Source organism: Symphodus melops (genome assembly GCF_947650265.1).
Source record: "Symphodus melops genome assembly, chromosome: 15".
Classification (NCBI taxonomy): Eukaryota; Metazoa; Chordata; class Actinopteri; order Labriformes; family Labridae; genus Symphodus; species Symphodus melops.
In genome coordinates this window covers 3,739,807-3,761,374 of record NC_136705.1, presented here as the reverse complement: position 1 = coordinate 3,761,374, position 21,568 = coordinate 3,739,807, and the positions used below count along the sequence as shown (strand labels likewise).

The 21,568-nt window shown below is 42.0% G+C and overlaps 1 long non-coding RNA gene across 3 annotated transcripts in view; it reads left to right on the top strand.

Moving 5' to 3' along the window:
- Positions 1 to 21,568, top strand: part of LOC306836000 — a 139,298-nt gene that overhangs the window by 30,464 nt on the left and 87,266 nt on the right. For all 3 annotated transcript variants that reach the window (XR_013780721.1, XR_013780722.1, XR_013780723.1), the window contains one exon: positions 6,531 to 6,655. This is a non-coding gene — a long non-coding RNA (uncharacterized lncRNA). The remainder of the gene's footprint in view (positions 1 to 6,530; positions 6,656 to 21,568) is intronic.

Sequence of the window (21,568 nt, the reverse complement as noted above, 5' to 3'; positions counted from 1 at the left end):
AGTTATTATCCGCTTGTTTGCAAAACAATAGGCATAGGTTCATTTAACAAAAAATATGGAAATAGTCAAAGCTGTTTAAATAAAACAAAAAAACATACATTGTACTGAACAATTTCTAATATGAATATCTTTCAGCCCTCACTAACATGAAAAATAAAAATAACAAAATATACCATCTGAATGAGCCATCGGGCAAAAATCTTCTGATTCTTCGATTTGAGGTCGGGGGCTGCAAAAAATTGCCTCAAGGGCTGCAAATGGTCCCCGGGCCGCACTTTTGACACCCCTGCTCTACACTTATCTTATTCCCACAGAATGGTCAGAGGAGTAACTTTATCTTATATATTTACCTTATCTTTACATAGGTTTACATGAAACCAATTAGTTTCTCATTCAGTCGTGCAGGCATCTTGTCCAAATGTATGAGAGACAGACGTGTAGCCCAATAAGACTCTGTTGGACCACTTGTGAACTAGAACTGGCCAGAAGGACGATTGAAGGCTCTTTTAGACATTATATATTCAAATACAGTCAAGCATGTGAACAATGCTACTTGCATCATAGCCACTTGCACTTCAGAAGGGATGGGCAACAGGGTGCTAGAAGGACAGAGGGAGAGAGAGAACAAGAGAAGTGTAAAAAAAAAAAAAAAAAAAAAACAGCGATAGAAGAGGCCACAACTTTTTGCTGCTTTGACATCTCGTTGCCATTTCATGAATAAAAAAGCAGCCTGCATACATATATGCCTTGCTGTGAAGCACGATGCATGTGTATGTATGAGGTTGTGAGTGGATATGTGCGCCAATGGTCTCAAAGAGGACTTTGTGTCTGCAGTAAACTTTAACCACTTGTTTATGGATGTGTATATGTAGGTGTGAGTGTGTGTTAGTGTTGAATCTCCATATGAAGGTCGTTTGATGCCAGGCCTCCGAGGTCCTGAATAGAGGAACAGACACATTTCATACATCTGCTTTTGTTAGCACTGGAGAAACGGCCACGCTTTGTGTGTGTGTGTGTGTGTGTGTGTGTGTGTGTGTGTGTGTGTGTGTGTGTGTGTGTGTGTGTGTGTGTGTGTGTGTGTGTGTGTGTGTGTGTGTGTGTGTGTGTGTGTGTGTGTGTGTGTGTGTGTGTGTGTGTGTGTGTGTGTGTGTGTGTGTGTGTGTGTTCCTTGAGTGTGTGAGGGAGATTAGCAGAGTAGCAGCCAAGTTTTGTAGTTATACAGTCCATGAAAAAAAAGCCCCAGTAGTCCTACACCACCAGTGATGGAGAACCTCGGTGTGCTTGTAAAGCTCACATCTGAACTCTGGAGTCGACTTACAGCTCCACAAAGACTTCACTGAGAAGTGCTGTAACATTGTGAGCGCTGGATTGAATTCTTTCTTCTTGTGGATTTACTAATCTACTCTACCATCTTGGGGCCAAAAGGCTTCTGTCCTTAACTTGAAGACACACAGTGACATCCAGGAGGTTGAACTCACGACGGAAACCACCAATCGAATCTTAGCTTTATGTTTCTGTTCCTTTTTAAGACCGTATCTTAATATTATATCAACACCAATTTTTCCGGCTGGGCCAGCCAGCTTATATTAGAGCAGCATGTGTTTAGATCTGGGCCGCTGAGATGGAGCACATATCAGGTGCAGCTGACGCTCAGTTCATGAAGACATTAGTAACTGCAATTAAGTAAATCCCCCTGATTATTCAGGATGAATCTTCACTTAAAAGGTGGAACTTGTAATGTTATTTCCCCCTTTTTTGACACCTTCGACGCAGATGTCATCATCATGTTTGGTACCAATGAAGGTGCAACTCTGATTGATCTGAGTTCTTAACTTCACTGTTTTCCACCTGAGCTGAAGAAAGAGGGAACAAGAGAAGTAGTGAGAGAAAGGAAACGAGCTCCTTTACAAAAACAATACTGGTAAAAAAAAACAGACAACAACACACCTGCACTGCATAACAACATGCACAACAGCAGCACTTTCTATTCATACACTTTCAAGACATGTCTGCATGTACAAAAATACTCTCCAACTCACCGGACACACATGCACTTGCACACTTTCTCACCATCTGCACTCCTGTGTCCGCACACAAAGACTTCCCACATGCACACACACACACGCACACAAACACACCTCTGGTGTGAATGGCCCTTGGCCACAGGCAGAGTTTTCACAGTAAACTAACCTTGATCAATAACCTGCTATGGACCTCAGCAAAACCCACTGTTCTCCCTACTGCTGGATTTCAATATCACGCCTGTTTGAACACTCTAGCCACAGGCTAACTGTGTGTGCGTGAGAGTGTGTGTGTGCGCGCGCATGAACATGTGTTTATTTCAACAACTGCTGCTGCTGCATGAATTTACGAGAGCCTCTGCGTGTGTGTGAATGTGTTGTTGGCCTTGTGCATGCTGCATGTGTGTGCCTGGTGTAGTTTGTGTGTGAATATCAGTCTGTGTGTGTTTGAGGGAAGCCTCGGGGTCCGCTGTGAACGGTGCTAACTGGCCCTCTGAACTCTTCCCTGTGAAGAGAAAGAGAGAGCCACCGGGCATGTGCAGAGGACAGCATGCCATTTACCTGGGCTACGGATGGTTTTTAAAACTGGCATAAGGGACTTTCATACACACAAACACAACACACACACACACACACACACACACACACACACACACACACACACACACACACACACATTCTGAAGATACTCCTGCCTTTTGCCTCAAACTCTAAAGCACACCTTTGCTCCCTCGCCTCAAACACAAACACACTTCAAAAGTTTTTTTTTTTTTCATTCTTTCTTTTTTATTTTTGGAAGCGATACAGGCAGTCCTACCCCTGCATTTAAAGAGCCTAACCGTTCTCTTCATGTGCCCTTTTCCTGCTTCCTGCCTCTGCAAAAAGGCCCCGCCGAGCCAAAAAAACTTGCTAGTTTACATCCAGCTACAACTATCGAGATGACCTTTTCTGCCTCTCCGAGGTGTTCATCTCACAGTGCTCTTTATGTACGGTGAAGTGGGAAGTGTATACAGCCCCTGCTCCAGCCCGAGCTGGGCCTTTTAGAAAGCCTGATTGTGTTTTATCCTGGGTAAACGCTCAGGAAAACTACAACTGGTGAACTCTGTGTCCTGAGGTGGATGTCAAACAGTGGTTCAGTTTAGAGCTTTTACGATAATGAGCAGGGAAAAAGTCGTATATCACATGAGTAGAATAAAAAGAAGTGGAGCCCATCTGCCTTGCATGAACCTGTGTGTGTGTGTGTGTGTGTGTGTGTGTGTGTGTGTGTGTATGTGTGTGTGTGTTCGTGTTCTTACCTGGCTCAGCATGTGTGTACGAGCTATTGGTTGAATACAGCTGACCCAGATGTGTTAAGTGGGTCATGGGAACACCAACGCCCACACACTGGGGGTTATGGGTAGGCAGACGCGTTCTGATGTGTGTGTACGGGTGTGTAGACGGGGTTAGGACACTGGGGCAGTGCCCTGATTATACTCAGATTAGTTTTGGGAATTCATTGCTCCTCCTCCTGAGCTTTACCCCCCCAACTCTGTCTGCCTCTTCTTCTTTTTTTTTCCTTGCTTGTGTTCTCTCCTTCCAGCTCTTCTTTGCAAAACAGCATTCCTGTTTTTGTGTGAACGCAGCTGCATATTTTCACAGCTTGCTTGTAATCTGTTGTATCATAACAGGAAATGTAGAAATGAGTTTTTTTTTCCCACATTATTTTCATCATAGGTTTGTTTGCAGGACACAACTATAAACAATTGTGTCTCTAAATCTGTTGAATTTCAAATTGTGTCTGGATCTAAATGAACAAAGTTTCTAAAAGTTTGGGAATCGCTTCAGAAGAATCCTACAAGCAGGGAATGAAATCTTTTGGGGGAAATGCATCTGATAATAAAAGTATGTCCACTAAGAGGGTTTAAATACGGTTAGAATTGTCTCGAAACTGGTGGCTGTTAAATGAATACTTGTTTTAGAATCATATAGTTTTTAAGATTTAGTTTTGGGCTTGATGTGCCTTTATTTTAGAGAAAGGACAGTGGACAGATATGGAATTCAGGGAGAGAGAAAGATTTGGAAATGAAATGCAGGAAATAAGACATTGGTCAGATTTGTCACCAGCTTGGAAAACTACGGATTCCGTACATGTGGCGTGCACACTAACCGCTGGCCCACCAGGTCGATTCTAGAATGCAATTTTTCCTCTTTAAAGCAACAAGAATCATCATTGTCGATAATGTCTGACATTTTATGGATGACCTTATCTTTGTTTTTTACATTAAGTGTCTCTATGGCTTTACGTTGTGTGCATTACTTTCTATTGTTTACCCATTATTTAACCAGACTTTCAGAAACTTTTTACCAACTTGAGAAGTCATTCAATATGACTCAGAGTGTTCAACCTTCTTTATCCACAACTTTATTTTACTCCAGTAGGTAATTTTCTGAAAGGTGAACTTTTTTTTTTTTTTCAAACTTTAAGCCATTGCATTTCTGCAGAATATTGCCAACTCTTTTATATCATCTCCTAAAGTAAACCTCATTCTTCATGTAACAGTAGAACAATTTAATTCTGGACCTTTTATACCCTGAGACCATGGCTGGCGTGCTCCATGTACAGAGGCTGTAGTCCTGGAGGCGGGCGACTTGGGTTCAAATCCAACCTGTGGCTTCCTTTACACATCTTATTCTCCATTCTCTCTGTCCCTGATTACTGACTCTGTCCACTGTCCTACAATAAAGGCATAAAAAGCTACCCAAATAGATCTTTGAAAAAAGCCTGAAAATCAAAGAGCAACATTTGATGTTGGATGCAAATGATTCTATCTACCTGTGAGCCTATTTTACAATCTAAACAATACCAACTTTTCAACTTGGCTTCAGCACAAAGGTAGACAAATTGAAAAAACAGGACGAGATGAGAACAGATCTTTAAAAAAAAGAAAGACCTTGATGTCAAGTTACCAGCTTATTCTTCTTCTGTTGTAGATGAAAAATGTCTGTGGATGTGCCACAGCACCATGCCTCCAGTAATTGTCGAAGCTTCCGAAGTGAAGAGTGAAATTAGTGGTGGTGTAGAGGATGTACAAGTCCACAAAGTCGTCAGCATGCTTCCTTCTACAAATGACTTATCCACACAGCTGCCCTCATGTGCTGCATGTGTAGGACTACAGGGTTGTTAAAAACTTAGTTTCAAATGTGACGGTGAAAACTCATACATCTCTTCTTAAAATCCCCAGACTATCCCTTTGATGTATTATGCCAATCCTTTCCTAAACATGCAATGCAACTTCTGCAATGTATGTTGTTTGTGATATGCTTCTGTTTACATGGACTGCTGTTTTTTTGTTATCTGTATTAATGACCTAATGATCCCAGAGGGTAAACTCAGGTTTGCTCTTTGTTATAGAGGGACATGCTACTCACACACATAAGCCCAACATACACACAAATACTAAAACAGGACATTAATGCAGAGATGTCAGAGGTGCATATTGGGGGCACTCCAGGGGGGGCACTCCATGCACAAGAGCACCTCGGAAGTGTTTGGGACCAATTCTTATACTCCGGCAAAGCTCTGGTGAGGAGGCTGCTGCCCCATGTGTATTGGTTCTGCACAGAGAGCTTAATTTGTGCAACATTAAAGCCAGAGACTGTGTCTGGTATCTTTTCGTCTCGCAGCGTACAGTAGTGTATCTTTAACAATGTAGGTTTGGTTCCTTACATACCATGAAATGAAAAAAACCAACTGTGTTCAAATATGAATCATATGAATGACATGACTTAGTTGGTCAAACTAATTCAACTGTTTCCCTCTCACTGGACAGTTGACTGACCTTTGACCCTTGACCACCCCTTTAGAATACTGTCAGTCTCTGTTACCTACCTTCATTAACTCTGTTGGGTGGAAGGCCAAAAGTGACTGAAATATGCTTACTTTGAAATGCATGCTTATGACACTAACAAATGAAAAACCAAAGGAGTTAACATAGTTCAGGAGACAAAACCACTACTATGCTCAAAAACAAACAATCTGACTAACCTTGCAATTGTATTTATTTCCATAATTGTAGCTGACGTGGGCAAATACACAACTTTTTCCTGGCAACATTTCAGATGTTTGATGAACACTTTCACAGCACTTTAATGGAAACAAAGCTGCAGTCTTGTTGTACCTACTCCTACAAATCAACATTACTACTTTCGGCCAACAAGGCTGACTCACTTTATAACTGAGTGAGACATTTCTCATGAGGAAAAAAAAAAAAATCAGGCAGGGTGGCATTTTTGTTCATAATCCAACTTATATCAGCTGTCTCAATGAGATCTGTTAATAAAAGCCCTTATAGTATATGGAATTAGTTCTATGATATGAAAGTATTTTCTTTAAGGTTGATTTGGTAGTTTGTAACTGTAAAATACAAGATGCTGGTTGGCTTCGAGCATTCAGTGGCCTTCCTCTGTTCGTTGTGTTGCTGTTGCAGTTCCAGCTGATTACTGACTGCTCTTTGTCGTCTCTCTTTACAGTGTTGCTCTGGTTGTGTCCCCAGTGAGAATGGAAATGGGACACAGAGGCTGGGCGGGATGCTGGGAGGAGAGACGACAGCCAGGGTGGCATGCTGACTGGAGGAGTGCCAAACCTTCTCTACCAGGTAGGGATCTGTGCCAAATCTGCCTCCATCTCTGTCTGTCTCTCTGAGCCAGTGGCCGTCATGCTCGCTGACATTCAAAGTTTATTTCCCGCAGTAAAGATCCACTACTTTGTTTCCATTACTTTGTGTAAACCCCTCCGGTAGTTAATATGATACAGTGCTGCGATGGCAGTCCATCCTGGGCTGTGATAGAAGACTGGCAAATCAGCAACACCAAATAAGTTGCACTTTATCTGGAAGGTAGATCATAAGAAAAAAAAAACACTTCAGTGAATCCTTGTTGAGGAGTATGTAGCATCAAGATCAGGTAGCTTCTGTGTGTGTGATTAGAAATGGACCCCAGGAAGAAAACTGATTTTGATGTTTCAAATATTGTATTAGCACTACACAAAATATTTGACTCATGAGGAATGCACTTTGATCTGTATATTAACATTGAGAGATCCAATCCAATCATTTGCCGCACAAAAGAGTTTGCTGTTTTTTTTTCTTCAAAGTGAAAAATATTTGAGGCACTTGGGATGAAGACATGTTATCCTCATGTTAATGCCCTGGCACACCAAGACGACAATCAGATTGAGTCCTCTCAACAACCGCACCAACTCCGATTCATTGTGTCAAAAGGTAGCGACAGGGCTGAACACACCGCAAAAACAACGACGGAGAATTATACAGAATCTCACATTTATTTAAACTTTACAGTTTGACCCCTGTTCCATCTGTTAACATGGATGAGGTGGGAATAATGATTTACGCTTCAAGTCAACAGGAAGATGTCTTAGTAGTTTGGCTTCATGCCCAGGTTACTGTTGCTCCGTCCATGTGATTGATTTCTTGATTGAATGATGTGTTCTGTGGGTTGCATAAGAGGTTATGCACAACCGGCCTTTATGGAAACATGGATTGCAGAACCTGACAACATGAGCAGTGTTGTCTAAACCCCAAGATTAACATTTAAAACTAAGGGTCAAAATACCTAGAGCAAACAATGAAACTGTTTTCCAAAGGAAACGTGGCATTGGGTTTTTCCGAAAGCTCAGTTATTTTCTTGCCCTTACTAAATAACAAGGCTGACATTTCCACTTTCATCCAGATTTCATCAAAAGCTTTTGTAGCTCTTCTTTAAAAAAAAAAAAAAAACAGATCTTATTTTGGATTGAAGGCAAGAATGTCTTTAAAGCATGTGCTTAAATTAAACGTTTTAACTCACTGAGGGCCATGTAATGCTTCACTGGAGTTTTCTAATTATTGACTTGACTGTGAAGTGTTTTGAGCAGCCTCTGCTTGTTTTCATAAACACACTCGGTGAATATTACTATCACCTAATGTTACTTTCCACATGGTGTCTGACATGAGTCCAGACTGCCAAAGGACAGTGACTGTAACTGGCTTACAGACAGATTGAGAACATCAGGTGTTTTATTGCAACCAGTGTCAGTGTGTTAAACATGGCTGCTAAGGCCAAACTGGCCCTCGGCTACACTCTCTAATGTTTATATGTCCAAGTATGAGCCAAATGAATCTCCCCCACACGCGGGTCAAAAGCTATGAACTCAGAGTGGGCATGTGCCAGAGACAGAGCAGGCCTGCCAATTGCTGCGAGCCTGTGGCCAGACGGCGAGTATACCGAGGTCGGGAGCAGCCAAGTGGTGTCCAGTGAGGGATACCCCGGTTCAGTGTTGGCCAAACAACGCCCCCAGGCTGGCTGGACTGACTCAACATGACTGCTGTGTGAATGAAGTGAGACAGAGAATGCTTAGCCTGTCCTCTTTGGAGTGTGCATTGCTCTTAACTGGATAGAGCAAAGGAAGGGAGGTTTGTGCTGGATTATATTCCTTCCTTGAACACTCCAGTTGTTAAAGGGGACATATTACAAAAAAAAATCCACTTTTACAGAATCTTTGAAGATTTATTTGGGTAATCTGAGTGTCCCCTTCTTGGTATCTCCACCCACGGACTCTACCTCCAGCCTAGAGCAAAACTTTTGCACTTTTCTATATTGTCATTATAGAGGAGATATGTCTGCTGGGAAAACTCAGGGGGGTTCATTGTATTTAAAGAGACACACACATACCAAAGTGGAACATTTTGAGAGAGTTGGTTTATACATCGTCACAATCCTTCTCTCGGCTTGATTCATGTTTTTTTTTTTACCAAAAGCACTGCACAGATGTTTTATTTAGACACAAGGGGACTGTTGGAAAAGGTGAAAAAGGAGTATAATATGTCCTCTTTAACATTTAATTACAGCTCTACTTAAAGCTCCTGTGAGGAGATTTGTAATGGCACAGACTGAAATGATACCGTTTCCTCTTCATTAGCTACAAATGCAAACAAGATCAGAGCACAGAGATTGTTAATTTCTATACAGTGATTTTTCATGTCAGAAAGCTGCCAGAGGGTCGGTGTCAGGCGAGGTAATTTACAGCACAGTGCAGAAACATCCAGTTTTAGACATTTTCCATGGCAGAGATAATCACTGAAGGATACATTTGAGTAAAGCGGGATGAGATATTATCGAAATACGCTGCATGTACAGAACAAAACAACAATCTGATACTGGGCTTTGTTCAAATCTAGACAAACCAAAAGTTCCTCACAGTGTTAGTATAATTGGCACATTAATTTCTTCTGTTTTGGCCAAAGAAGACATTTGTAGTTCATTTGTTGTTTACGTTTTTTCATTTACGCTTTTGATAGTCTGACATTAACTCTTTTACACAAGCCTGTGTGCCATTACTAGAAAATAGGTATATATTCAGGTATTTAAAACGCAGTTCACATTTGATATAATCCATGGATTTTATAAAATTAGATGTAGTCTTGTTGACACATGAATATGTGTTGCATGGGACTTCCACAGCTTTAGCGGCCAGCTTCATGTGGGCTATAAAGCTGCAGTTGTCCGGAGGTTAAAACATCCTTCATATTTTTTGCATGATTTTTTGTCAGACTGTGTTTGACAGAAATTGAGGCTGACAAACATACGATACATGAATCCGTGCCCCCCCCCTCCTCTGGGTGGCCAGAGCCTCTCTTTGGCACCGTCCTGCTTGGTACGAGTCCAGAGTCCTTGAGGTAAGATGGCACAGGCCTGAGCTTGGCACACTGGCAGTGCAGTGGCTAGTGTCTATACTAGCCTTTACACACAGTACAGGTGCCACTGGGCCAAACAAACACAAACATGCATTCACATACACACAGGCTCAGGACAGTCAAAGCTGAATCTACCGCCAAGTCCACTTACAGGCCATGGGAGAATAACCACACACAAACAGCCAAACACACACACACACACACACACACACACACACACACACACACACACACACACACACACAGGGCCAAAACCAACCTCGTCCACTCTGTGGCCAAAGGCATTTGCAGCAAAGTCCAACTCAGCAGGGAATCCCAGCGCTTGGCTCGCCATCTCTCCGGGAAAATCCATCTTAGAGGGACGAGAGGGAAGAGGAAGAGAGAGAGAGAGGAGGGGGAGGGGGGACTGTGGTGAAAAAAGCTGGACAATCAAATATTACAGTGTTTAACACTTCATATTCAATCTCCGCCGATTCCATTCCACGCGCCGCTGTTAATTGCCGCTGTGCTACCTGCCACCAGTGGTCCTTTATGAAATGACTTCTGAATTGAAGCATATGGACGAGGAGCCGCGACGGGAGTCGGGAATGACTTGAGGAAGGGTCCCATTAAATAAGAGCTGGCTAATTACTTTGTCCTCCCTTTTGTCCTGCGTTATCCAGGCCCTCGCTGCCGTTCATATATCTTACTGTAATGAGTAAAGCCAGGGCCCGGCACCTGCGCTCGGTAATTAAACATATAAATTCTCCCCACACGGAAATATGTGTACTCACCAGGATTGATTTATAAGGCCCTCTAAATTGCACTGTTGAGCTTATTTTCATTGGCTGTTTTTTTCAAAAGGACTGTGAAGGGGAGAGTCGTCCATCAGCTCAGCGCTGAAAGAGCTCGATCTTTTCAAACACTTGTCTTCTCCGAGTCAAGTTTCTGTGTTTCCATTGTTGCTGTTTTGTGTTGTGGGTGATGGTGGTTACTGGAAGTCCCAGTCAGACCTTTTGGGTACTGAAATGAGCTGTTGCAGTGTCTCAGCCAAGAACCCCATTGATAAATGTCCTCATAAAAGCATACCATGATGGACTAGAGGTCCAAGTGAAACAGGTCTGTGACTCATTTATAGTTCTCACTGCTCATAACTTACTCACACTTTACAGTCAGGAACAGCGAAAGCAAGTGGATGACTTTTTGATACAGAGTGCTGCTGGCGTTTAAGCCAGGCTTCCTTGTTTTTGGTTTTAAAGTGCACTAAAGGTCTCTGTAGCTTGGCTGTATACTGAGATCATGACTCCTTGAAGGGTTGCAGAATTTCTGATGAAGTATGCTTTCAAGATGCAATGATACAAAGGACCTCCTTAAGGGTCCCCCACCACTAAAAGAGGTGCACCTGTGGCTCAGTTGGAAGAGCCAGTTGTCTCTGATTAGTTCCTTCTGATGGTCACTTTACATAGTGACCTCTACCATCAGTGTGTGAATGTGTAGGTGTGAACTGCAGTGTAAAAGCACTTTGAGTAGGCAGAAGACTTGTTTAGTTGTCAGGAACGATGTACAAAAAGAACATTGATCTCACAGAGAAAAGACACTTCGTACCAGATTATCGCAGTTTGCTCATTTCCATCTGCAGTCCCTGTGCAGAAGAAACGTGCTATACAAGCTCAAGTCCATTTACAATTTAGATTGAAGTGATCAAAGAGCACTGTATTCTCTCAAAAGATAAACCCCTTTAATGCTGAAATGACATTTTATTGTTCACTTTAAAGCGTAACTTTTCCTTGTTTTTTTTTGTCTTTTTTTAAATTGGAGCATACATTAAACAGTATGAAAATCAGCCTTTGGAAAAAAAACTGTAAAAGAACAGCTATTCAAAAAAATTCACGAGGATAATGTTTGTTCTGGTAATAAAGTCACAAATAAGAGGATTTCCTCTTTTACCCTTTTTCGGTCATGTAAAAATTTTAAAATGCCTTCACATTTATCCAGCAGTGGCTGTTTGTCCATTTAAATACTCTGAGGGGTGGCTCGAAGGAGACGTTACCTTGTGTGAATGTATAAAACAGCACGATCAGGGCAAAGCGCCAGGCTTTGATGATCTGTTATAAAACGTAGTCATTGTTACACACTTTGAGAGAACACGTGGAAAAGTAATGAATAGCTTTTATTTCCATAGTCCAGATATAGCCAAAGTGGGCAGAGGGTCAGACCTTGTACTGCTACCACTCAAACAACTGCTGTTCTTTTTTTTTAATTCCCATATATACAGACTCTGTGAAGCAGCATGTAAAACCATATGAGGCTCATTCTGCTCCATGGCTGATGGAATTCCCTATTAGCCGACTGGAGAATGTTTCCCAGCTGGGAGTCTCAGTTTGAATGTGCTGTGTTAAAACCTAATGAACGTCATAATTAACTGGATATACTTTTCATTCAAAATGGGATCTGCAGTTATAAAGCCGTCTACCTTTTAACCCTCTATCCCCCTGTCATCCCCTCTCTCCTTCTCTCTCTCTTTATTCATTTGGAAAGATGACATTTCTTTATTTGGTTTACATTATTTTCTCGCTTTCTCGTTCAATTTCTTTTCTTTCAGTTTTTTTTTTCAGGTTTGGTTTGAGGCCTGCAGCTTTCACAGCATTCCTGACACTTTTGTTAATAAATCATTGGGAAGTTAATGAAAACGGCATTCAGGCATATCCAAAATGATTGTGTTCTTTGTCATGCTAATAAAGTGAAAGATGTTCGTCCAATGGGTGAATGCCTGCACATTACCGGCAACTTTCTGATTATGTGTGAGCCTGTTGCTCGCCTCCTTCTCTCTCCCTCGCCCGATCCTTGTTGCCTCTCACCCTCTCCTTTTTTCAGACGAATGTTTTAGCATATTTATCTCATAGGTTATCAACATGAATCCAATAGTTTCCCTGAAGCCGACATTTGTGTCGCTCTAAATTGCTCAGAGAGAAATATAAAGGAGATGGTCGCCTTGACTTGTTTTTGACCTCTCTCTCTCCCCACCTCCATTTACCAGCTCTGTATCGGGGCTTTACATACACAAGAACACAACTGAATTTGCCTGAAAACTTAAAAATGAATGAAAACTTGACAGGTTCTGCCAGTGGATTGATGGTTAGTGACATACAGAAGGTGGCCAAGTTCATTGTCAATCAAGTGAATGGATAACATTTTCAGCATCTACCAGAAAAGAGGAAGATCTATAAATCTATTAAAGAGCCTGAACCGTCCTCATCTCCTGGGGAAAATGTCTTCAGCTTGCTTTCTTTATTTTCTTTACACTCAGTAGGATTGTATATACTGTAGTTTGCAGGCTCCTAAATATGATCCTACTGCGTACTATGAGCTTTTCTTTTCATCAAAACTACCCAGTACCTGTTTTTCTTATATTCTTATATACTGGCCAAGTGTATTTTTGTCCATTTCAAATATCTGATTACACTTAATTTAAGCCACATAAAGGCCTGATGAGTCCAACAAATTGATGAACTGGATGCTGCTGTTCTCTTGTTGTTGTTGTGTCGTTACGTTTCTTATTTATGTTTCAGTAATTACCCGACACTGAACACGTTTGAACCAGATTTGAAAACTCTTTAAAACCAATCCTTTCCTATATTGTACTACGGAATAATTTGTGAATTCCTTTTGAAGTCAGATTCTTAAATGTAAATGATTGTTTGCTCCTTTACAACAAAACAGATCATCTTTACACACTGCCTTTCTTTCTCACCTCTTCACTCTCCTCCTTCATGTGCACTCTGTTTCCGTTCTGTTTTTTCTGTCTCTTCTGTAGATCGTTCACGACTCAAGCCCCAGGTACACTGGTCTGATTTTTTTTTTCATCTTTTTTTTTTTTTTTTACAAAAAGCCCACATGTGAAAAAGGGAATGGAATATTTGATGGGGATGGGCTCCCATAATCAAGCTGAAATCTCTATCATTATCCTGTATCAGCCGATCCCTTTTTAAAAAGCACTGGGAGTTACCGGTGTTTTACATGAATTTTGTGGGGCTCGGGCTGTGCTACTGGGAGCCGAATACATTTGTCAGGTCGAGCCTCTCTTACAAATGCACTGCATGCAGTCCCCTTCTCTTTCACACATACATAAAACCTTCAGTAATGGCATAATCGCAAATGAAGGGGGGGAATGGCTGAATGAGTGTGACTGTGCGTGAGTGATAGAAACAGGAAAAATAAAATGTCCGTTTATTAAATAGAGATGCATACAATTTCTAAGAGCGATATTCTTGACTTCTCCCTTTTTAACCAAAAAAAAACAAATGAGAGCATTTGTTTCTTCCAGGGACCCTTAAGAGAGACTCTCTATTCAGGGATGTAAGCACCTCCTTGTTCCACCGTAGACTGTCAGTGATGTTTAAAAGGTGCACGTGTGCAAGGGGAAAAAACATGTTTTTCTGTTTTTTGACAGAAGGTATCTGCAAAAATAAGATTTAAAAAAAAAAATTGTATTATTTCCTCATTTCTTCATTGTCTTTTTATATGCCTCTACTAACTATGTTTTGTGACATAGGCAAGATAAGAAAGAATTTATGTTGGATGTAGAAAGCCACCTTGACTACATGACATACTCAGATTTGTAATTTCGTATCCTTGTTTCCAGAAAGCTCCGTGTCACGTGTGAGGAGGAAATCTCAAGTGGGACAAATTTAGCTGCAGTGTGTGAACTGAGCCAGACGGAAGACTTCATTTCACAGTTCTTTTGTGAACATCCATGTTTCCTGGGATGTGTGTGTGTGTGTGTGTTTGTGTGGACATGCTAGCTAAAGGGGACATCTGTTTGCCTTGAGGTGGGGGCAGGCTCTCTTAGCGTGTGTCTGCGTGTGTGTGTGTGTGTGTGTGTGTGTGTGGGAGGGGCCACATGGGAGCGTGGATGCAGACACAAACACACTGGAGCCCAAATGGCAGCCCTGACAGTTTGTTTCTGAGTCCATGTTGGAGCAGGTAACTGCAGGTGAGGGCAGAGGGGCTCGGAGACAACAACAACACTTCACTTAGGCCTAATTAGGAAAGCGGCGGGGTCGGAATCTGAGCAATATGTTGCACATACGCCTCTGGACTTACACAGAGTGGGTTATGGGATACTTGGATCGGGAAAAAAAAATACATGTATAATAACTGCCACACACAAAGGAGGGAAATCCTGCATTTGAAGGGTTAGAAAACTACACTGCTGCAACATAATATGTATTGTCAGTGTCGAACAAAACCTTTGCGAATGGAAACAGAAATGAACGGTAATCCTAAAAACATTACATGACATAAAAACTCAACATTTAAAATGCAACAAGGAATATTTCGATTTCAGTTTCCTTGTATTCTGTTTTTGTTTTGGGTCCTTTCGGCACTCTTATAACAATAGATGTAGAGAAAGTGATGGCCACTTGTACGAGACAGATTAAATCAATGGTAGAAAAACCTTTCCTCACAGACAGAAGACATAGCTTTAAGCAAACGAGGGGCATTAGAAGAAATGAAAGGTTGTGTTTTTAGTGATGTGTCAAATCATATAATGACATTATCACAATACTTCTGTCACAATATGATACTCTTGCGATTCAAAACATTTTGCGATGTGCTGAGAATAGCTATACATTTAACTTTTTTACTAAATATTGTGTCCACAAAATTAATCTAAATCAAGAAAAAAGAAAACAATTGTCGGTCTATTCACCTTCCTTAAGTGTTTTTATCTCTACTAGTTTAGAGCCGACAGATGGACCAGCACTGTGATGAAAGTCAAGCCCTGTAACAGGCAGTCTTTTCTCAGACTATTTGGGGGATTGTTAAAATGCCTGATTTTGCGGCAGCTTGTCCAAAAAAAAAAAAGCAACACATATTGCAATGTTTTTAAATGTGTTTTTGCTATTAAATTGCAGCATGAAGCGAAATTTTCAAAGCTAGTTGCGATTTTTTTTAACGTCTACTATTTTTTTTGATCACACTTCGATATGACGGAGTGATCTCTATACATTAACCTCAGCAGAGCCGTTTATTTTGTGAAGTTACATATTCCTCTGCCTCACAGTGACTCTCTTTCTCTCTCTCTCTCTCTCTCTCTCTCTCTCTCTCTCGCAGAAAGCAGCCGTCTGGATTAAAAGCCCAGCGTCTTTTTTACAAGTGCTCTGCAGTTTTTGTGCGGCCGCTCCGAGCTCTTTCATCTTTTCAGAAAAGCGCTGTTGACTTCATCGGTGCTCTTTTCAAAATGTCTGATATTCCCCGGATTTTAGCTTCCTACATTGTCTTTGCTCCGTGTCTTCTGGGTTAAAAAAAAACGATCTCAAATATAAAACATGCAGTAAAAAGAATTCGAGCAGTGTCAGCCACACAGCAGCACTTTGTCAACAAACTGTTGTCATAGAAACAGGACCGACCTGCAGCACTTTTCTTTTTAGCACACGAACGCTTCATGCACACTCTCCCGACTGCATCTAAACAAGGAAGGGAGTTTGGTCAGCGGTCACTAAACTTTCCTGACATATAGCTCGCTGTTTTCGCGGGGGACTGCTCTGATTGGTGAAACTTGCGGGGCAACCTATTTTGATTGGTCAAATTTGCAGAAATGTTGCGATGACAAAATTGCAATGCCGCTCAGGATTTGGGGGGATCTGTTGAATTTACGTGAATTGGTGCGATCGCAACATTGCAACATCTTGGAGGGACTGAAAAGGCTGCATGCACCTCTCCATCTGAACTGTTGGTTATTCAGTGTAATCAAACTTAACTGGACACAAACCTGCACGGACGACTGTACAAGTGCAGTCATTTTTAACTGCTACAGATTGCTGCTTGAGAGTCTCGACCAGTAGTCAGAAAGCCCAGGAGAGACCCGTTTGTGTGCTCCAGGGTGAAAGTTGTAGCTGACTTCAGGGCTAACCAGTGTTTTATTATTTGTAAATCCTAAGGTCCTGAAGCACACATGGAGGACTGTTTCAGCAGTTTGCGGGGGCACAAAAAAGGTCATGAAGCACATCAAAATTGCACAGTACCTTCGGAACAAGGAAGATCCAAAGACATCGTTAAAAACCAAGTGGAGAGAAGCAAATAGAATCATGGGCATGAAGTGTGCATGCCTCTCCCTTGATCTCTCTCTCTGATTGACACACTGCCATTTTGCTCTGCTTCAGCACTATGGACAGCGCCACATTTATTCACGCTCATTTAAGCCATTTATAGCACAAAACACAAGCATTGCATCCTTTCACAGCACAAGTGCCAACTTGGATACTGCAAAGTAAGACATGTAGGGTATGTAAAGTATGTGAACATATGTACATACTGTATATATATATTTTTGTGTGTGTGTGTGTGTGTGTGTGTGTGTGTGTGTGTGTGTGTGTGTGTGTGTGTGTGTGTGTGTGTGTGTGTGTGTGTGTGTGTGTGTGTGTGTGTGTGTGTGTGTGTGTGTGTGTGTGTGTGTGTGTGTGTGTGTGTGTGTGTTGAGATATTTAGTTACAAAGGAGGTCCTGGATCCAGTCAAATAGGTGCCAGTACTGATCTCAGTGATAACGGCACAAATTAAGCCCTGAGGATAACCTCCATTAACTTACCTCATCTGCAGTAAGTGAGACACTGGAGCCCTGCTTGAGTCTCCAGAAGTTGCACACAAAAATACTCATTATTTGCACTCCTATATGGTTGTAATTTGTGTGCCCTGCTACCAATCGAATGCGATGACAGAAATTGAGCTCTGTAATGGTAATGATAAAGGGTGGAGAACAGTGTAGAGATGAAGATGGAGCGGCAGTAGCTCAGTCCTAAAGGAACCGGAGGATTGACGATTCAAGTACCGGTGCGTATCATAGAAGATTGGTCTGGTAGCTGGAGAGGCACCAGGGCACTTCTTGAGTACTGTCGAGGTGCCCTTGAGCAAGGCACTGAACCCAAACAAATCTGGTGCGCTCCCTGTGTAGATGTCCTATTTGTGCATGTGTGTATTTCAGGCTTACTGTATGTAAGGAAGAAGCATGTCTCTCGAAAAACAGAGTGTACACCTGAATTTCCCTCAGGGATTAATAAAGTTAGTAAAAAAAAAAGGGGGGGGGGGTATTTAAAAAAAGAAAACAGATTTCAAATCGTTAACTATGATAAAGTCAAAGATTTCTGTTGAGCATTAAGGCCAACCAACGCTCAGGTTTACATTTACACAGACTGGTCAAAAGAGACATTTAGCACTAACAATCAGTGTCCATGATTGAAAAGCATCACAGTAGGTTTTAAACCTTGTTTATTTAAATCCCAATTAGCTTCAGCATAGCAATGAGAAGCAATTCTTCCTCTTTTTTTGTACACTACACAGACATTACACAACATATCGTACATCTTGACTTAAATGATGTAAATTAACTAAAACCTGAAAAGAATTAGACAACACAAAAGCTCCGTCTGGACGGACAAAATCTCCAAGATCAATATCCCATCAGTGTGATTAGAAAGCTGCTGATTGTTTCCGAAACAACTTTATTTTCATTAACTTCAACTAAGTTTATGGCCAGATATTCTACTACAACCATGTTGTGTGTCAAAGACAAATGCATTCTTTTTTTTTTTTTTTTTTCTTTTAAATTTGTCTTCAAACTTCAAAGTTAGGCACACATTGATTTTACCTCATACACATGTGCTCTCAAATCAAACAAAATATAAAACAGATAAATAAGCAGCACAGGGATCAAACAGAAGTCATGTGAGCAGAGTATAATGCTCCTGTCCCGGGGCAGGTTTTCCTGTGAGCACCTTGGACTGTACTCTCTGTTGCCTGCCAAGTCCCCTCCCCCGACCGCCAAACAGCCCTACTCCTCCACCGCCTTTGACCGCTTGCCCCCCAGGAGTCAAGGTCAGGGTGCTGAGGAGGAGGCTGGGGCTTCCCCTGAGCGCTGAGATTCAGGCCAGTTTTACCCTCTCCCTGCTGCATTAGGCTGTGAGCCGGGGTGCGTGGGGGAAACACTCTCCTCCCAAGGCTTTTGAAGAAGGCCTTTTCCTTCCATAAGACACCTCCACAGTCAGACGCCAGGGCAGGAAAGGCAGCAGCCGGCCAACATTTAGCTTCCTGCTGCCGAGCAGCAAGTGGGAAAAGGTCCTCCAAAGTTCTACCATCTGACTACAAAAGCAGCAGACATCGCCCCGAACCACTCATCAGAGGTCAGCTATTTTTTTCTTCTTCCTCTGCCTGCCTCCTCCTCCTCCACGCGGCTGAGGTTAGGTGAGCCTTCGCTGATCCTGTGCCGGGGAGGGCAGCCGTCACCTCGAGCATCAGGCTAACACCAACATCCACAAGCTCCAGTGTGGCCAGGATGAAAGGCAGATGGAGGGGAGCGGACTGTATCGGGCTCGGCAGTATTGATGTCAGAGAAAATGAACCGACTCCTCCATCGATCCGCAGAGGGAAAATGTAGAAATAGAAACGGTAAATCTGGCACTCTTGACTAACAGCTTAACGGCGGCCATTTTTTTCCTCCCCCCACTTGTCTTTTGCACTTTTTTTTTTGTTGCCTTCTATGTAAACCAGGCCAATATTCCTGCATTGATGTTTTTCTAGAGGGCAGTAAAGCATCTGAAAGCTATATTGGCTTGTTTTGTTCTCCTCCAGACGAAAGGGTTTTGTGTGTTCATGATCAATAGAGCAGGTCTGAGTTACAGTTTAAGTTACAGTTATTTAGGACAGGAGGGCAGTCTCACGGATTTGGCACGAGGACCTTTCTTTTCATCAGATGTCCCAGAAAGGAGCAGCAGCAGCATCTTTGGAGAGGGTAAATACTGCAAACATGCTTGATGCCTCCCTTTCCCCTTCAGTAATACGGTGATAAATAAACGGGCCACAAACTGTGACCTCTGTTTGATGACCACCCTGACAAAACAACAAAGTTAATAATATTCTAGAGGAGCACTAGTTCTGTTCCCAACATCCATAGTGTGTTAAACCATTTCTGTCAACCAAAAACAATTTAAAACGTTGTGTTTTCAAACATGCATAGAACTCCTGAAAATGTCAGGCTGTATATCTGAACCACTGACTGACAGCATGTCTCAGTCTCCTCCCATCTGGTGATACTTGGAACCAAGACATGCTCCGTAGGGAGCTGGTTGTTTCTTCAAGAGGGGAAGAAACAACTTTCAAAAGGTTTGTTTTTCGAATTGAGGTCAGTTCACTCAGTTCTGATGTGTTTCAAGGAATCTAAATGCTGATTTGCTTTCTCCACACAGTCGAGCAGATTTGTTGCCCAAGTTCGACTGTTTGATCTGTAACGGATTGTTCGCTGAATTTTTCTTTAAAGAGGTTAATAAAATCCTAATCAGATTTAAGGTCGATATAATCCAGTGTGTCATTAGTGTGGATAACATTGTGCTTGTGTTTTTACAGTCAACACTATAGACTGTAAGTTTGAATGGACGAAGCCTGAGTGATGTTGGTCATCCTCCACGGCAGGGCGTTCTGAGGGCTCATCGGCAGCAGCCGCCATGATTATAATCTTGTGTCACCCAAACTTTCACTCCTCAAGCGAACACTCGAAAAACGCATTTTTACAAGACCGGAGGTTGCCGTTTGGTCCACACCAACTATTCATACAACATCCGCCTAATGCACGCTTACTTACACAAGAAATCATTTTGAAACAAAATATAGATTTTTAAATAATGTTATTGATTATAAAATTATTTTGTGTCCTCTGCTAAACTCAAATTATATGTTGTAATTTACAGCTAGTGCAGCGTCCATCGCAACAGTCAACTCTGTAGCCTCCATAGAAAAAGCTCTAAGCTGAAATTACACTGAACATGGGGACCAGGGGTAACGGATAAGCATGACTCAGCAAAGCACACACATTTTTCTGCCTCATCATGTCTAAGTCAGTAGACGTTTTCTTTTTCACTCAGTCTGTTAACACCAACACAAACTACAGCACATCCACTGTTGAATACCTTGTAGTACGTTCAATAAGATCAGGTTGTCATTTCAAGAGTGCAGGGTTTGTGTGGATTTTTTAACACTAAATGTCAAAAAGAGGAAGTATGGAGTTATATGCCCACTTGTTTGAATTTGTGTTTGTGTGTTTAAAAAAACATTTGCAGGGACCAGACAGAAAAGATGGCTCGCCGTTGCCTGTCAACAGATGTTCAGAGTATCATTAGTATCAACGGAAAAAAAAAGAAAAAAGAAGAAACAACACGACAGCTAAGGAAAAACAATCAACAGAGATTTGATTGACAGGACCCGGGGGTGCCAGGCACCCTTGGGACTAGACCTAATTGTTGAAGCATCACTGTGTGCAAAGTCACCACTGACTCTGATCAACACATAATGATAATCAAAGTTAATCTGTTAGTATTAGTTATGCATAATATTCAGTGGCTTATGAGTTATGCTCATTGTGTATTCCTCGTAGTGTTTCAGCTGAGTTGTTGTGTTTGACCTAAATCTACCTGGAACACTGTGGTGCTGCTAAATACAGACTCATCTCTGACACTGTATTCATTTTGCGTAAATGATGACGTTTACTTCCATTATTGGTTTAATCATTTAACTTGATGACTCTTCTGGGCCTCAGCATCATATGGATACCATGGACAGCCTCCTGGTCTACTTATGCACTGTGTGCTTCAGCAGCTGCACAGCAGAGGACAGGAGAGCCCTTCAGCGGGTGATGAGGGCGGCAGAGCGGGTGATAGGGAATAAACTTACCCTCACTCTGGCCATCTCCAAAGAAGCACCACCTGTACAGTGTTATAAAAGACCCCAACCACCCTAACAGTCTCACTGTGTTGGGAAGAGTGAGGGGGGATGACATGCAGCATAGGGCCGAG